This window comes from Pygocentrus nattereri, chromosome 11 (genome assembly GCF_015220715.1).
Source record: "Pygocentrus nattereri isolate fPygNat1 chromosome 11, fPygNat1.pri, whole genome shotgun sequence".
NCBI classification, from domain to species: Eukaryota; Metazoa; Chordata; class Actinopteri; order Characiformes; family Serrasalmidae; genus Pygocentrus; species Pygocentrus nattereri.
The window spans coordinates 4,198,786-4,218,377 of record NC_051221.1 but is presented as its reverse complement, the minus strand read 5'-3'; the positions used below and the strand labels follow the sequence as shown (position 1 = coordinate 4,218,377).

At 43.5% G+C, this 19,592-nt stretch overlaps 1 pseudogene; it reads left to right on the top strand.

Annotated features, from left to right (window-relative positions):
- The first annotated feature begins 16,063 nt into the window (after nt 1-16,063).
- The window catches only part of LOC108412015, a 380,788-nt pseudogene continuing 377,259 nt past the window's right edge, over nt 16,064-19,592 (top strand).

Here is a 19,592-nt window from a genome sequence, read left to right as displayed (position 1 = left end):
CACCCTTTCTCCCTTGCACGATTTATGAAATGTTAACAACGCATTTAAGTACACATAAAATCTGCAGAAGCACAAGTCGACATGCGGAAACGCCGGTTTTCATGTCAGTTACCGTCAAACAGCCCCTTCCTGTCAAAGTGCAGGCAATGTCCCTGCAGCACTCGGGGGTCGAGCTGTCGAGTCTGTTCATAACTGTCTGTATCAGAGTTGTAAGTTTTGTCTCATTGCACCCAGTGAGCCACCTGACTGGCAGTATATACTGTTTGCGGTAGGCCATCATCGAATGGAGGGGGTTACAGGATGAACATTTCCCACGAGAAAGGCACGTTACACCGATGATCAAAATCTCATAGGACAAATCTAACCCCACCCCCGAGAAATTTAAAGGGGGATTTCACTGATCTTTCCAAATTCTTCCCTTATTCAGTGGTTGAGATGTAAAAAAGTAATTCCGAGTGTTTATATGGGATGTTGATGGAGGTAAAATAGTCATAAATCTAAATTAAAATAACAATTTTAAGCTGATCCTCTCAAGCCATATTAGGTATAAACATACGTTCTTCTCCAAAATGGTCCCAGTCGCCTAACCCCCATATATAGCATTGTTTAGATTCAGGGGGGCCCCTATCCTGCTGTCCAGCTGCCTCCTGAATCAGCTCCACCATATTTCAGTCAGAGGCCCACAGGATAAACTCAACCAGAATCTACACAGTAATAACCAATATGATAGAAAATAATGTTATGACTATAGAATTAATAAGATCAAATTCACCACAGTTCCCCCCTTTTTGGGACATTTACGTCTCAAAAAACCAAGGAAGGGCTCTTACTAGCATACTTTAAGTACATGGAGTGCGAGAACGAAAAACCTGTCAGGCAGCTTTCTTTCTTAAATGTCCATCAAACAATCCCTGAGCAACCACCTATTGTACTCCATGTCAATCTTAAAAGGATGATAACGAATCACTTAAAATGTAATTAGCAAATACATTTGAAACCTCAGAAAATAAAATCAAAAATGTCCACCTTCCAGCTGGTCGACCCATCAGACTTTCCAGCAGACCTATCCCTGCCTAGCAACCATATCCCTAGCCATCGAGAAAAGAAAAAAACATCTGAGGTCCCAAAGTACTTACCCCATAACAGAAACATCATTCTTCAAACAGGTACAATAAACAGAATATCACCAATTATAACATAATGGAACACAAACAAATACTTGTACAGGTATACATAAACATAAGAATGTGTCACACTGAAGCTCCTCCTTGACTCTGGACAGTCCATCACAGCATCGTGGTGTCAATGATGTCGTGAATAGGAACATTCTCCAGTCCATTTTATTTTCTCTGCTGGGACAAGTACCTTCAGCATTCCCAGTAGCCTTTCCCCCCTTTTCTCTCATACTAGAGGAAAGAAAGAAAACACCAGCCAGTATCTTTTTGCAAAACCACAGACATACAGTAATATATTGATTAATACATTAGTTAATATAAATCAAATAAATGGAAATTAATAATCCCATTACATAATGACAAAAGACAAGAATAAATGTCAAGATTATAGTAAGCTCAATACTCAAATTGGATATTTATCCATCAATTTAGGTGTTATCACTTCTTCCTCTTCTATATCAGTCATCTGTAAGACTGACAACTGACCATTTTCCCCTGGCATCACAACTCCTACCCATCTCAATATCATAGCTTTCGCACAGGTCAATATCAGCGTACAAAAACAAAACATTGCACACAATGATATAACCACTGCTATCAAAACCTGAACTATAGCTGACCCCAACGGACCCAACTTCTCTAGCAACCAAGCATTAGCTGACCATCCAGCTCCCTCAGAAGGATCAAATGCATCTCTTATATGTTTCAATGCATCTATAACATTAGTTATGTTATCAGTGCTATCAGGAATTAAAGTATAACAGTCGTCTCCTGTCAAATTCAAAGCTACACAAAGACCTCCTCGTTTAGCTAAAATGTAATCAAGCGCCATATCATGTTTCAACAATGTCAATCTATGACTCTTTTGAGTATTGGACAAATATTCAAAACCTTTTATTGTCTCATTTGCAAAACCTTGTAATGTATAAGTAATATTATCAATATGATCAGCCAAAAACGTCACACCATACCATGGAAATTCCCCACTTCTCTCCAAGACTTATTCTCCAATGATAGGCTTCCAAGTTATGAAATTTTGCCATCTCTCTTTTCCCCCTACATCTCTCTTTTCCTCTAGTGGTCCCAAATGACCACTAGATGAGTTCTCACGAGGAGCTTGTCCTATCCCTACAGTAAAAACTTCATACGGTCGCTGTAACGTTGCCATATAACAACAACCTGTCCATCCATATGGCAAAAATATATAAGCTTTATCACCACAAACCCACCAAATGTCCTTAAAATTCCCAATAGTTACATTTCCTGGTGAAATTTGATTCCTTACCATTAAAGTTACACTCGACTTTCGCTTTGGTAAATGAAAAACCACTTCATATAAGTTTTCCCAAGGATACTTTGTACGATCACCCAGAGTCATCATATAAGTCTTACACTCTGATATTCCCATAAACACCCCTGGACCTCCACAAGTGTTATTTGAGCAAAAACACTTGTCAGCCTGCACTGGTTTCACCTCTATTACATCAGGAATCGCCGTTGTCACATCCTCATGCTGATCAAGTAAATTTATGTATGGCAAGTTACTTAACCAAGCACATTCTAACTGAGGTCTAAACAAATTCGATGATATAGCCATCCATCTATTATGTGGCGAGCGTTGATGGTATAACATCCACGATACTACATAATATTGACATTTGATGGCTAATGGTTCCGGCACCGCTTCTAAAATTAAAGACCATGAACCTGGTGCTGGAATCTTCACTACACATGGACCATCCACTTTACTCACTGATCTCACAGAATGAGTCAACTGCTGAAACCATAAATTTCTCCCCGCAAATGGGTCTGCTATTTTCATTGCTGAGGAATCAAATCCATATGCTTTCCACTTAACTTCTCTCTTCTGTAATGCATGATAATGGTCAATCATATCTTCTGATATCCAATCAGAATCAAAAAACTCATCATCCACCATTGGTTCTCTCATTTCAAAAGTCTCATTACTAGTCTTCACACTAGACTTTAGATCTTTAGCATAGACTTCTGAGTTACATTTACCCCCTCTTTAAATTTTAATGATGTCATATCAAATGTCTGGGTCACATTTACAGAGTTCATAGGCAACAAAGATGTTGTCTCTGTTTCATTAGCCAAAATTAGCCTTGTCCTATCTTCACTTGTAATGTTTCCTGAAGTGACAATAGTAGAGGCTGTCACCACTGCTGTAGTAACATTCAACCCCTTCAGAGAAAAAGCTAAAGTAGTAGTCTGTATTGATGTATTAACATTCTTAGTTATTTCCGGAGCTAAAGTAGTGACCCTCATCTGTGTATTATTCACCCTTGGAGTGGTTGCTGTAAGTAATTCCCCCTGAACACTCCTCACAGCTGTAAGTACTCCAGTAGGACTCACATCTTTTAACACAACTACCACCTTACGAGTTATGTAGCCTTCTCTCCACCCATTACCAGATGGCACAAACTTAAAATGTGGCTTGAAATAAGTACATGTATATTCTCCCTGATCTTCCCATGTGACATTACGCACAAAAAGCGAACAGTCATCCTTAACTTTGAACCACCTCATGGCATTATATAAAAGATACTTCCTCTGATCATGAGGAACTGCATCAACTTCAGGTCCCTCTAACAACACATCTTCACCACGACTATTTCTCCACCGAGCAGGGTTATTACCACCAACATTAAATCTCTCACATTGACAGGTAAGATAAACCCCTCTTCCTATTTTAGCTCTAACTACCGTCTTTAAAGGATCTGGTGTTGTCAAAATTATCTGAGAAGCTTCTGTAGTTGAATATGACTCATCTAGCAGAGTTATATTATCTAAAATCCTTTCTCCCTCAATTCTCGTACCGTTTGGGTCTAATTCTTTTCCGAAATGGCCTTGGGCTCCTCTTTCTAACTGAACCCCCTGATGCTCCTGCAGCTGAGTTACTGCCCTTTGTGGCCTTTGACGCTTCACACTCCACTGAAATAGGTTCTGCTGTTTCTGGGACATATTGGAAGTCAATGTCAGCAAACCTTCTTTCCTGTCCATTAACTGCAGAGTCACTTCTGGCATCATCAGAAATATACACAATATCATCAACATCTTCCACCCCATGGACAATCTCACCTTCTGAAATTTGACTCTGGAAATCTCTATGCATTTCGACTTCTTCACATCGTTCTGCATTCTCTTCTGACTGTCTTGAACCCTCATCATGACTCTGCGAACATGGCAGCTCATCGCTTGGTGCTTTAACACAATGTGAGAAATGATACCACGTTGGAGACCCTTTAACTTGGACTGCGGTTCCTGTACTGCGAACAACTTCAAACGGTCCTTCACGTCGTTCATTATACCACTTCCTTCTAAACACCTTCACGAACACCTTGTCCCCCGGTTGTATTGTGTCCCTCTTTTGCTCATCAAGTCTCTCCTGCACCTCCTCTTTCTTTTGCCTATCAGAAACATACGCAGATATTTTTTTATGCAAGGTCTCCATATATGTAACATATGCTCGCATCTCATCTTCTAAAAGAGATAAGCTTGGACCTTTTCCACTTGTACGTAAACAAGACATTGGCATCCGCCTTCCCGTAAGCAACTCATGAGGTGTCATATGCAAATACCGGCATACAATTAGCGCCAACGGAAGCGCCGCTACCCAATTCAATCCCGTATGCTGACAGATCTTAATAATACGTTTTTTCAGAACTCCATTCATTCTTTCACAAATTCCTTGACTTTGCGGATCATAGACTGCACCAAACCGCTGCTTGACTCCTAGTTTTTGCAAAATCAGTTTCATTGTCTTATCCACAAACTCTCGTCCATTATCCGAAGATATTTGATCTGGAAGTCCCCATCTACTTATGACTTCCCTACACAGAAACTTAGCCACCGACTGAGCGTCTTTTCGCTTGGTTGGACATGCCTCAGGCCAACGCGAAAAACGATCAACTACTACCAATAAATATCTCTTACCTTCAATTGGTTTTATCATGTCAACAAAGTCCACAACTAGCTCGCGCATAGGACCCCTCGGAGTCGGAATATGACCAGGAGGAACCACTATTCCTCTCCGAACATTATTCTTTAGACAGATAATACACCTGCCTATGACATAGTCAATCTGCTCTAATAAGCATGGAGCCCAAAATCCATACTCCTTTGTGATTTTTCTCCTCACTTCACCTCTAGCCACATGAGCTAAACCATGCGCTTCATGAATCATCAAACCTAACAAATCTGAGGGTGCTACTATCAACCCCTCATGATTTCTCCAAAGACCAGTAGAATCTTGTGTGGCACCTCTCTCTACCCACAACTGTTTATCTACTGCTGAAGCCGCTTCCTGCATTAGCTGCACATCCTTAAGTGTAATCTTATCTTCCAAATCCACTTCATGAGTAACCAAGAAAACCTTACCCAATTTATCCGCTCCTGTAACTGCTTTTGCTGCTTCATCAGCTGCTTTATTCCCTTGTGTAACCTTTGACATATCTGCTTGATGTGCTGCACATTTTGCTATTGCTATTTCTTTAGGCCTCATCATAGCCTGCAACAACTTCACTATTTGAGCATGATGCTGTATGGGAGATCCATCTGTCTTCTTAAACCCTCGGCTCTTCCACACCGCTCCAAACAAATGACAGACATTATGTGCATATGCAGAATCGGTATATATTGTTACTCTCTTACCTTCCGCCAACAAACACGCTTTTGTCAATCCCACTAGTTCTGCTAACTGTGCTGAAGCAGGCTGTGGCACCTCTCCAGCCTTTACTACAACAAAGTCTTCTCCTTGAGCTTCTACCACTGCATAACCTGCACTTAATGTGTCCCCCACACGATAACAGGACACATCAGTCCAAAATTCCAAATCTGGCTCACACAACGGAAGAGCTTGCAAATCTGACCTAAGCTTTGAATATCTCTCTGCTTCTTGAACACAATCATGTGGCTCACCATCCTCTGAAGTTGGCAAATTCTCCGCCGGATTAACTGTGACACATCTCGCTAGGGTAACATCTTCCTGCTCTAAGAGCCTATAATAGTCCCTAAGTCTAGGCATAGTCAGCATATATTTACCATAGTTCAAAAGATTTCTAAGGCTATGGTGGGTAAGAATTGTCACCGGATAACCCATCGTGACAGAAGATACCTTATCATACATCAAAAAAACTCCCACCATTGCTCTATAACACAACGGCAACCCCATCTCTACATCTGAAAATGCAGTTGAGTAATATGAAATAGGCTGAGGATTTGTCCCTGTGCCCGTTGGCTGGCAAAGAATTGCACATGCATATTTACCCCCTGTAGAAGTAGACACATACAACAAAAAATTCTTAGAGTAATCTGGAAGTGCTAATGCTGGGGCTTCCTGTAATCTCTGTTTGATTGTCTCAAATGCTAAAAGACCATCTTGCATCCAAACAAGGTTACAGTGAAGCTGAGCACTCCCAGTATCTTTAACCATTGCTCTTAAAGGCCCCGTTAAACTAGTATAGTCTTCTATCCATGCTGAAGAATAACCCGCAATGCCAAGAAACGTCAACATTTCCCTTACTGTCCTGGGCTTAGGTATTTTACGAATAGCCTCTAGTTGACTATCAGAAATACTCCTATGTCCCTGTGTTATAATTTGTCCCAAATAAACTACTTTCTCCTGACAATACTGCAACTTCTTTTGAGATGCCTTATGTCCCTTTTCTGCCAATATCTGTAACAGCCTAATTGAATCCTCTTGACATGTTTTCTCATCTGGTGAACAATTACATCATTCACATATTGAATTACTGTACTCTTTATTATCTGATCTATCCCTGTCAAATCATCCTTCAATACTTTATTGAAGATATGAGGACTGTGTTTAAACCCTTGTGGCAATCTCTGGTAGTCATGGAACCGTCCGTTATACGTAAACCCAAACAAACCTTGACTCTCTACACTGAGTGGAACACTAAAAAATGCACCACATAAATCTATCACTGTTAAGTGTGTTGCTTCTGAAGGAATTTGAGCTAACAAAGTATGCGGATCTGGGACTTCTGCAGGGAAATCTGCTACTACTTCATTGACTGCTCTCAAATCATGAACCAGGCGATAAGTTCCATCTGGCTTCTTCACAGGCAGCAACGGCGTATTACACTGTGGATTCTGTGCAATCTTCAGTACACCTGCCTTCAAAAGTCCTTCAATTTGTGGTTCAATCCCTCGAATTGCCTCTTCTTTCAATGGATACTGACCTTTCCAGGGAAGCTTAACCCCTTGCCGAAGTTCAACCCTCACTGGTTGAGCTGACTTCACAAGCCCAATGTCAGTACTGTGTTGAGACCATAAACACTCTGGAACTTCCCGCAACATCTTCTCTCTTTTACGATCAAAATCCTCCTTGGCACTACAAATTGCTTCATGCATCATTCTCACAGTCTGCGGCTGTCCATGACCTTGAGCAGTAATCATGAGCTTAATAAATCTCTGATGCTCACTTCTCCATATAGCATGATTCTCCTTCAATGGCATGAAAACCGCTTCTTCTGCTTCTAGCATCATTTGTCCAATATGCTTCTACTCATACTCCTCAGACACCCACAGAGTGACATGTGCTACACTGCTCTCAACATCAAACTCCTCTTGCATATAATCATCTCTGTCCACTTTCATGGCAGCACCTTGTGGTCCCAAAATTATACAACATTACCGTAGTTGAGTCCACTCTGGTTGACGACTCAACCATTCCTCTGGGTTTGACTTAGTAGTATCCTTAAAATACTTGAGTGTACAATGAAAAGGATACTCTGGAGGCCTCACATTTGGTAAATTTGCTATGATAAACTTCTCCCACAACTTGGCTGGCTCCAAGAAATCTGCACTCAAATTTCCAATCCAGAATACTGTAGAGGCTTTGTCTTCCCCCGTCATCAATAACTGCCGAACAACATCATTAGGCATCTCCACCAGACAACCATCCGGTGTACACTTTATCGTGCAGTTCAATTTGCACAAAGCATCTCGTCCCAAAAGTGGAATAGGTGTATGTTCTGATACCAGTATGGGTATTGTAATTTTCTGATCTTTATAGCAGAGCTCAGTTGGTTCTTTGAGAGGAATCACCTGTTTCACTCCCTCAAATCCAACTGTCCGAATCCATTGACCAGACATAGGGAGATGTATAGCATCTTCAGGCCGAATACATGTGAAAGCAGCTCCGCTATCCACCATCATTTCCAATGATTGGTTATTTACTTTCACTTTTATCGTTGGATCTTTCTCCGGCCCTGACGCTACCAGCTGACACCTCCCCTCCGGATTCTCTGGGCACTCCTAAAATCCCAGTTCCGGACCCCTATAAGGGTTCACCGGCCCTGCGGATGGCCTTGATTGGCCCCTGAATCCTCCTCTGAAATTCCCTCTAAAATTTCCTCTGTAGTTTCCTCCAGGTCTATTACACTCCCTGGCGAAATGGCCAAACTGTCCACAATTGTAGCATACTTCTGAAAATTGTTGAAAATTCGCATTAAACCGTCCTCCTCTTCCTCTTCCTAAGGTTCCTCGACCTCTTCCTCTCCAGGTCTGTTCCTGACCAAAGACTGGCTGTGAATTGGGAACAACTGGAACTACTGACGATGGTTGAAACACTTGTGGCTGGCCCTGATTTGGCTGTGGCTGTGATGCTATTTGATTTCTTGAGAACTGACTCTGCATCACTAACGCTTGATTCTTCTCCTTCTTTTTACTGTCTGTTAATTGAACTTGAGTGAGTTTCCTCAAAGTCTCTTGGTCCTGTTCTTTTTTCTCCTGTTCCTTTTTCCTATACAGTTCCACTTGATGTGCAATATGATCCGTATATACACCCTTGGCCATACTTCCAAGTCCAACAACTTCTGCCAATTTACTTTTCACTGACAGGGGCAAACCCTTCTGTATCTTAGCTCTCAGAATTGACTGTTCCATTTGATTCAAATCTGGATAATTTCCTGTAACATTTCTCCACACATGATGAGCTCTTGACACATACGCTCTCGGGTTTTCTTCCTGTCCCAATGGCTCAATAAAGATATTATCAGGATGCACGTTGGTTGGAAACGTTTCCCTCAGCACTCTCCACACCCGACCTCTAATCGCAGAGAACAATTCTGGATCATTCACAGCAGTCCCCACATATCGATCAAGTCCAGCTTTCTGTAAAATTTCTTCCATAGCTGGAACACCTAGGAGATTAGCTAAAAGTCTCTTAATATCTCCTATGGCAGGCTGTGTCCCCACCATAATCTCCTCCAGCTTCGAAATCCAAGGATATGCTCCATCCTGAAGAGTTGGCAGCTTCTCAAGAATATCTGACATATCTGTATTTTGCCAAGGCTTATACTCCAAACTCTGTCCCCGAATGACCACTGGACACATCTTCTCAGGTGTCTTCCCTTTTCTGGAGCGCAGCACATATTTCATATGAAATTTTTTAGAGCCTTCTTTTTGCAACTTTTTCTTCTGCATCTGCAGTCCTTCTAATTGGTTCTCCAGTGCTCTTCAGCTTTCAAATCCAGTAGCTTTGTCCAAATAAGAAAGGCATTGCTCTATACTTCTTTCAACCTCTTTTACGGCTCTCTGTCTGTCCTCATCCATTCTGGTACTGGATGTTGCCGGAAAATTCCTCACTTTCTGGATCCTCATCACTGTCTCCATTCTCACTTTCATCAGAGCTGTCATCTCCTGAATCCTCTTTCCTCCAAGTTTTGTCTCCTCTTTTTTCCGCTCTAGCCAGTATCCGCCTCACTGCTGGGTCATATCCACCTTTGATCTCACAGTCACTCTGATCACCCTCATCTCCAGATTCCACCCTCCTGATTCTCAATTTACCCTTTGTCTCAAAACGTCTCTGTTTTCTCTTGCTTTTGGAGGTTGGATACATCTTTATACTTGTTTCCGCTCGTCCTGTTTCTATTGTTCGATCATCCACATCTCTAATATGATAGTTGCTCAAACAGCTGTAGCATACCAAGCTCTACCTCTCTCTTTTCTTTACGCTTCTCCCCTTTTTTAGCCTTCTTTTGATCTGCCTTGTATGTAGACACAAGCACCTGCATTGTTTTAATTACATCTAAATTAAGTGTCCCCTCTACTGGCCAAGGTTGGTCAATATCAGGCCAACGCTTATAACATTTCTCTGATATCTTTGTTATACCTTTAATTAAAGGATTGTTTTTCTGTACCACATCAACAGGAGTAATTACCTTTGAAACTTGAGTAACCTGTTTTGACATTGTAACAGCCCCCTTATACTCCTTCTAATTGAAAACTTAGTTGTTCAGAGTATATTACTTAAACTATTTTAAAACTACTTAACCCTTCTATTTGTGTCCCGCTTTGCAGAAACTTGCCAACCTCAGAAGAATCAATAGCCCATCAATAAGTGCCAAGTAGTAACAATACCAATACCTACTACGAAATTTCAATCCAATTAAAACCCCAACAAATTAAACAATCAGGCTCACACTAACAACCTTGAACCAAACAATACCTCGAATAGGATAGCTCAGTCTGTTGCCAAGTCTCTGTGTTTTATTTTCTCCCTTTTTTGTAATAATGGGGGCAGTCATGGGCTGGAGGTTAGGGATCCAGCCTCGTGACCGGAAGGTCGCCGGTTCGATCCCCAGAGCCGACAGCACATGACTGAGGTGTCCTAACCCCCAACTGCTCCCCGGGCACTGCGGATTGGGCTGCCCACCGCTCCAGGCAAGTGTGCTCACTGTCACATAGTGTGTGTGTGTGTGCTCACTAGTGTGTATGTGGTGTTTCACTTCATGGATGGGTTAAATGCGGAGGTGAAATTTCCCCATTGTGGGACTAATAAGGATCACTTAATCTTAATCTTAATAATTACTACAACATAATTACTACTACAGCATACATTAAGTTACTCATATGTGAACAAATGAATATGCAATTTAAACCCAAACTAAAAAATGCTGTTATTATTTGTCTGTGGATGAAACAAAGAACTGGCCTTTTTTATCTGTGTGGAAATCAAGGGCTGGAGTCAGAATTCCATCCGCAAGTCTCCACGTCACACACTCTCCGACTGCCTCCTCCTCTCGTGGCTCCTCCCCCCATATAAGGCAGAGAACAAGCAAAAACTTCAGTGCATTTCACAGAACGGCTGCAAACCACTTCACTCTCATCAGCACAAACCCTCCAATTCATGCACAGCAAGCACACTCCCACAACTCCACAGTTAAAAAATTCTATATCACTCATAAAACAGGAGCCTAGCACACCTCATGCACCCACAGTTTCTCATGCACATCACTTCCACACTGCTCGTCTTTCCAAACTTTCAAGAACAAAACTTTTCACGCAACCCTAATAATTCTCAAATCTCCTATATACCCTAAGGTATATTTTAAACTTTTGGAGCTCGTACAAAGGTCTGTCCACTCTCGCATCCACACCCGAACATACTCTCCAGAACCTCCACCCAGGGCACCCCACCATTAAGCCCGCTCGCCCCCCTGACAGCATGACAGAGAGTGACTGCAGAATAGCACCAAGCCAGCAATTAGAGACCCGAGCAAAATCAAATTTGAACTCTCAGGGGCCACTTTTCAGTGATCACCCTCAGAGCATACACAAAAATGACCAGCCCAAGTACAGTGACCCCAGCATTGGAACCCCCTGGGACCATTCCCATGGAGACCGTACTCAAATCCTGAGTATACTGAGACCCGGTCCGGCCGTGCGCTGACCGGAGTCGGACTCACTCCGTCTAGAGACTGTCTTAGGATTTCTGCAGTTTCAGAGTCACCCTAATCAGGTCGAGAGAGGCACAAAAGCCACACAGCACAGCACCCCAGAATAGAAAAAGCTCTAGAAGAGATGACCAGGCACGAACACAGACATCAGACCGACCCAGCACCAGTCCAATACTATTCTCACCTATATTAGCAAATACTCTCCTACTAACCAGCAAACAAACATATATACCCTATTTTAAACAGTCTTTCTCAGGGGCTTATAGGGATCACTTAACTTACATGTCCTTTCAAAAAGGCTCATTTTCTATCAAATCCCCCTTGAAAGCTCAGGGTTTTTATTCCTAATTTATTAACAAATACTCTCCTCATTTACCCTAACCAATAAAAGTCCTTAGGGCTCATGAAAACTCCTAATACGTCCTTTGTGGGGCTTATAAACTTTAATCTCACTATGTCCTCCTTATAAGAGGCTCATAAATTTATTTCTATCAAGTCCCCTACAAAGGCTCATAGATTTATTCATATTCATAAAGTATACATTAACAAATTCTAAACTGTCCCCTTGGAGGCTCAGAAAGTTTCAACAATACAAGCAGAATTCCTTTTCTTCATTAATACACAGCTTTCATACATTCACTCTTCATCCACACAGCAGATCTGCATCTTAGAAACTGACACACTCAGAAAACTTAACCACACATGCATATCCAACCAACGCACACACACAGCTGCGCAGACACAACCAACGCACACACACAGCTGCGCAGACACAACCAACGCACACACATAGCTGCACAGACACAACCAACACACACACATAGCTGCACAGACACAACTAACACACACACATAGCTGCGCAGACACAACCAACGCACACACAAAGCTGCGCAGACACAACCAACGCACACACATAGCTGCACAGACACAACCAACACACACACATAGCTGCGCAGACACAACCAACGCACACACATAGCTGCGCAGACACAACCAACACACACACATAGCTGCACAGACACAACCAACACACACACATAGCTGCGCAGACACAACCAACGCACACACATAGCTGCGCAGACACAACCAACACACACACACAGCTGCGCAGACACAACCAACACACACACATAGCTGCGCAGACACAACCAACGCACACACGTAGCTGCGCAGACACAACCAACACACACACATAGCTGCGCAGACACAACCAACACACACACATAGCTGCGCAGACACAACCAACGCACACACATAGCTGCGCAGACACAGAAGCTGCTTCGCACACACTGAGAAAGAAGCAGAGGAGGAGGGGCACTCAGCTCACACACACACACACACACACAGGTCAACTGGCCCCCCTTTTTTTGCAGACAGAGAGAGAGAGAGAAAAAGAATGACTAGTTTTTTTCACAACACACACAGACTATTTCAACAAAACACACAAATTCAACATAAAAATTCTCTCACACAGGGACTGATCATTTCCCATTCATGCGTTCCCTAGTCGCATGCGTTATGACCGCTTTCCTTTATTTTCCTCATCCTTTAAAAACTCTAAATTTATGCTACCTTTGAGACAAAGTTATCCTAACGACAAGACAGCATCCATCCCGAGTGGCCAACAACAGGCGAGGGGCTTCTTTCTACGCCGGATTTGCAACTTTAACCTCCAGTTTTATAAACTCTTTATAAAACTGACCTTGACATCAACTAATAATTTTTTTTTTATCGGCCTGCCTATTGCAGCCTCTTACAAGAGGGCTTTTTTTCCCATTTGCGGCCCCTTTTTCCTTTACTCTTTTCCTTTCCTTATGTCTCTTAACACTTCACTTTACTTCTTCTCTTTGTTCCTTCACTTTTCTCTATTACCTTTAACTACCGAATTCCCTAGGCCCAGGGTGTTCTCCCCCAAATTTAGACTATTACACTTATTCCTCAAGGCCCAAGTTTCACACTGTGGCAAATGAAAACACATGACTTACTGTTAACGAGATAAAAAGGGCCCTAATCTGCGTTTCGCTTGCATGGTGTCAATCAATCCCACTTCTAGTGTTACTCCTAGGGTATTAACTTCTTCTTAACTCTATTTACTCTTTTCTACTCTTTTTTCCCTTTATTCTAACATACTCCCCCCTGTTGCGGCGTATCACAACGCAACAAAACAAAATTTAGAATGAAGAGGCAAACCCACAACCAAGACAGCATGGCACACCCACACAAAGCTCTTTAACGGTGCGACCAAACAGCACAACAGAACAGCACAGCCTCACCGAATGGACCAGCGATCACACATATGAGAAAAACTCACCCTTTCCTGTCGACAATAGGAGCGGAAGTCGATGCGCTGAGGCAATCGTCTGCACCTGCCGGTCACAACACGTCCGAAGTTCGTGACGCCAAATTCTTGTGGTTTCTTTAGTTGCGATACTGTGAAGGTGTAGGAACAAACTCTTCAGTGACACTCGTCTCTTACATATAAAGATGTTTATTAGCATTGAGAGGTAGAAGTCACAGACAAGCCTTCGCGAAAGAGCTTGGAGAGAGAATTCTCTGACACGTACATTTACGACTCCAGGTTTTATACCGGTGTGGACATCTGGTTTCTGTCCTCAATTTCGATGTATGGATCTTCTTTAGCCAAATTTGGTATAAACATACGTTATTGTCCAGAGTAGCCCCAGTTGCCTAACCCCCATATATAGCATTGTTTAGATTCAGGGGGGGCCCTATCCTGCTGTCCAGCTGCCTCCTGCATCAGCTCCACCATATTTCAGTCAGAGGCCCACAGGATAAACTCAACCAGAATCTACACAGTCTAGTAACCAATATGATAGAAAATAATGTTACGACTATAGAATTAATAAGGTCAAATTCACCACACTATCTCACTCTGTCTCTCTCTCTCTCTCTCTCACTCTGTCTCTCTCTCTCTGTGTCTCTCTGTCTCTCTCTCTCTCTCTCTCTCTCTCTCTCTCTCTCACTCTGTCTCTCTCTCTCTCTCTCTCTCTCACACTCTGTCTCTCTCTCTCTCTCTCTCTCACTCTGTCTCTCTCTCTCTGTGTCTCTCTGTCTCTCTCTCTCTGTGTCTCTCTGTCTCTCTCTCTGTCTCTCTCTCTCTCTCTCTCTGTGTCTCTCTGTCTCTCTCTCTCTCTGTGTCTCTCTGTCTCTCTCTCTCTCTGTCTCTCTCTCTCTCTATGTCTCTCTGTCTCTCTCTCTCTCTCTCTCTGTCTCTCTCTCTATCTCACTCTGTCTCTCTCTGTCTATCTCTCTCCCTCTCCCTCCCTCCCTCTCTCTCTCTCTCTCTCTGTCTCTCTCTGTCTCTCTCTCTTTCTCTGTGTCTCTCTTGTTGTCACGTTACTCTTCAGTAAAAAGAGCCGACTCTCACCGCTCAATCCGAATGCCCGTTGTTCATTAAAGAGTCGACTCTCACCGCTCAATCCGAATGCCCGCTGTTCACTAAAGAGCCGACTCTCACCGCTCAATCCAAATGCCCGTTGTTCGCGAAAGAGCCGACTCTCACCGCTCAATCCGAATGCCCGTTTTTCGTGAAAGAGTCGATTCTCACCGCTCAATCCGAATGCCCGTTGTTCGTGAAAGAGCCGACTCCTATTGAGGAGCCGTTTTAATTCACTTGTTAAATTTGAGTTATTTTAAAATGGAAAACTGATTAAACTGAATGGTTCTTCCTTCTCGTTATTTTCCCCAAACTGGTTTTGTTCTGGGCTTTTTGTGGTTCATAGCTGTGTTTGTGTGCCTGCGTCTCGAAGTGAATCTACTCATCAAAATTTTACTAATTATGTTTTTTTATAACAAACTGAACCCATTTATTTTCAAGTATTATTATTATTAACAAGTATATTATTATATTAGTATTATATTAGTATATTATAAACAGGAGTAAGGTTTTTTATTAAACTATAGGGTACAAACAAGACGCGCTTGAGAGCCGAGAGTCGACTCTTTTTGGTGAGCTGAGTCGCTCGATCTGACTCACTGAAAAGAGCCAGAATGCTATCAACAGTTGCTACGGTAACGTGAGCGAGTCCTCAACCGGCCAATCAGAGAGGCCGCTCATCGACGTGCAGAAGGCGGGGTTTGTGTGAGTACGGGTGGGATTGAAAATCCCGTCCACAGTGAGTCTCCACTGCAGTTCAGGCGGAGGCGCTGCTGCTATAGCTGCTGCTCCAGAGCCGGTATAGAGCAGAAGGAGGTCCGCAGTGCTCAGAGAGACGCTCAGGAGCTGCTCTGCTGAAGGTAAACAGCTGTTTAACTCCGTGTTTTTACAGAAACGGGGGATAAATTATCTCTTTTAGAGCAGAGTGGTGTAAAACAGGTGGGGTGTGTGAGCTGAACCGTCCTCTGAGCTGAGGAGGCTGGTGGAGCTCTCAGCTCTGTGACTCTGGCTCTTTTACTGCTGCTCAGTACTGCTGGACTCTCCTCTCACTTCAGAGCTTCAGCAGTTTATTTCACATCTAAGTTGTTCAGTTCCTTAAGATTGTTTCAGCAGACCGATGTAAACAGAGTCGTTCAGAGCGGTTTGGTGTGAAACGCTCAGTTCTAGAGTCAGAACCGTTCCCAGTGGTGGTGATGGGAACCAGACGTCCCTCTAAAAGCTCCTACAGAAAGTTCCTACATGAACTGGTTCTGAATTCACTGCCTGATGACTGAGACGCTGTTTTATGAGAGTTTAGAGAACTTCAACTCCATTCATGGTGGAGGGAGACATGCAGGGCGCTGTGCGGTAAAATAGTCCCCAAAGAAAACTCATTATTCCAGATTTTCCACTGTTTTCCATCATCAACATTCCATATAAGCTCAGAAGACTCGTGTAGGTTCTCTGGTGGTTCTGGATGGTAAATAAAGTGTCTATATCTGTGTTGTAGTCATGGCGACGCCTGGTTCCCATCACCACCACTGTAAAGAGATCTGACCCATTTCACACCAAACCCACTTTGAGTCTCTGTTCACATCTCAGGGACTGAATTATGGGGGACTTTTGAAAGATCCGTGGAATTCCCTTTCAATTTTAAGGGTGGGTGATAGGGGAGGGGGTCCGTCAGATTGATTGGGGGGGTTCTGTGCTGGTGAACGGCTGGTACCTTGGCTGATGAGTGTGGCTCCAGCAGATTCTCCAGCAGATGGTTTTTCTTGTACCTCCTGTTTTAGACGATGGTCTACTGCGAGTGTGAATACACTGAGAAAGGGGGGTTGGTATGTGTTAAGAAGGGTCTTCTTGGACCGTATTCTCCCTCAGAAACCAGAGAATGAAGCGATAAACCAGCTCGGCAGATCCCGCTAAGACCTAAGGTAGAGCGCGCTCGGTGCAGTGAGAAACAAACACTCTCGTATTGAGACAGAGTTTATTCAGCAAAAGCACACAAGAGAAGGGTTAGTCCCCTCATTTATCCACACACAGCCCTTCCCTCGTGCACGCAGGCAGTCAAAGGGGGAGGCAGTCTGTCTGTTCAAAGCAGTCCTGTAGTTTTGAGAGTGCATTGTCAGGCCAGGTTGTAACAGTCTTTATGGTGGGCCTGGTTCTGCGCCGTAGGGGTGGTGTAGGTTGGGGAGAGCAGAAGGGAAAGATGGTCTGACTGTCCGAGGTGGGGGAGGGGTATGGCTCTGTACGCGTGCTTAATATTCGTGTAAACATGATCCAGAGTGTTCTCCCCCCTAGTTGAACACTTTACATGCTGGTAGAATTTCGGTAGTACCGTCTTCAAGTTGGCCTTATTAAAGTCTCCTGCAATCACGTGAACACCGTCAGGGTGAGCGCGCTGCTGCTCGTTTACGGTGTTCAGCAGGAGAGAGAGCGCTTTGTTTACATTAGCGTCTGGCGGTATATATACAGCTGTTACGATCGCTATTGTTAGCTCTCTAGGCATCGAAAAGGGCCGAAATCTTACCGACATGTACTCTAGATCTGGGGAGCAGTGTTTGTCTATGATTGTCCCGTTGTTACACCAGTTATCATGCACGTAAATACACAGCCCCCCACCTCTGCTCTTGCCGGAGTTCTCAGTCCTGTCCCAGCGCAGCAGAGTGCGGCCTGCTAGCTGCACGCTAGCATCGGGTATCGCCGGATGAAGCCAGGTTTCGGTAATAATCAAGACACAGCAGTCACGAACATAGCGATTTCCAGCAAGCTGTAGTTCCAAGTCGTCCGTTTTATGCACCAGGGATCTGGCATTGGAGAGATAGAGGCTCGGGAGAGGTGGCTTGTGTGGTTGATTCCTTAGCCTTAGCATAGCACCAGACCTGCGGCCTCGCTTCTGCTTCCTCTCCTTCCTCCGTCTGCGCTGCCTCCCAGACCCGATAACAATCCACGGAGAGCCCGGCGGTCTCGCTATGTTGTCTGGGATGTTATGTGTGTGTCGAAAGTCACTTGAAACAGCAAACTGGTGCTGGGCACCGATGTCCAAAAGATTCTGGCGGGTGTAATGGATGTTCGCAGAACAGAAAGTGCACAAACAAACAAGAAAGAAGTACAAAAACAACAAAAAAGAGCACTGAAAGAGAGAGCCGTAAGCCGCAGCGACCGCACGTCGCGCCGCCATCTTGCTAATAATAAAAGAGGAACAATAGTTATTAACAGCCTGTAAGTATGCACAAAGGGCAGACACCCGTGCACCCTCAGCAGAGTCTGAGTTTATTAATACATGTTAGTCACTGGGGAAGAGACAAGCCAAAGGAAAGTTAACCTTTCAGTATGATGACAGTGTGGGGGCCTAGAGCTGTTCTTCCTCTGACCCCGGGATGGACATGTGTGGTTTTACAGCTGATTATTCTAAGTTAGGTTTTGTTCTAGCTGTATTTCTGGTCACTCATGCAAAAGGTCATAAAACTAAAAGGTTTTCTGCAAAAGGTAAAAGAAAAGAAACACAGACCTCAGTCGCTGAGTTCTGTGGAAGGAAAAGACCTTCTTCATTGTGCTTCAGGTGGAGAGATGGTTCCACCACAATGCCCCCCCCCCTTTCTTATATGACCTCAATTTACGTTTAGATCCCATTACTTCTTAGTTTAACGCTTCTTTTGGAGACCCTTATTTCCAACCATTCCTGACGTCTAGTTTTAAAACTTTACTGTGTTGATCTGTAGGCCTCTGTTCATAAACATAAACCAGCCTGTAAGGAGCGGCCGATTTTGGTCCGTTTATGGAGAGGAACCAGAGAGTGGATCACCTGTCCTGTGGAATCTCCCAGTAAAGCAAGGGCGCCCGGTGCAGGAAGACAGAACCACTCTTATAAGCAATCAAAGAGTTTATTGTCCTCTGCACAAAGAAAGAAGGGCACTCCTTCTTTTATACAAACACGTCCTGCCCTGTTGTGTACAAGCAAACAGGGTGGACCCAAATAAGTTGTCTAACAGTCATGAAATGCTAAGCTGACAGAAACACACTCACGGACCACCGGAACTGCCCAAGGGAGGGGGGCTTCTGCTCTGTGTACGATAATCTTACCTACAAAAGGGAACAAATGGTTCTGGACGGAATGTTTTCCCGATAAGAGGAGCAAGTTGTTTGTGCAAACTGCCAAGGACAGTAGCTATGCTTGCTGCAAAGTCTGCTTAGAGCAGAGTTAGAGCAGAGTTAGAGCAGAGTTAACCCTTTCACAGCCCAAACTAATTTACTATAAAATGAAAGTGTTTGTAGAAATTCAGAAAAAAGCCGCGTCAGTCTCGACTGCATATG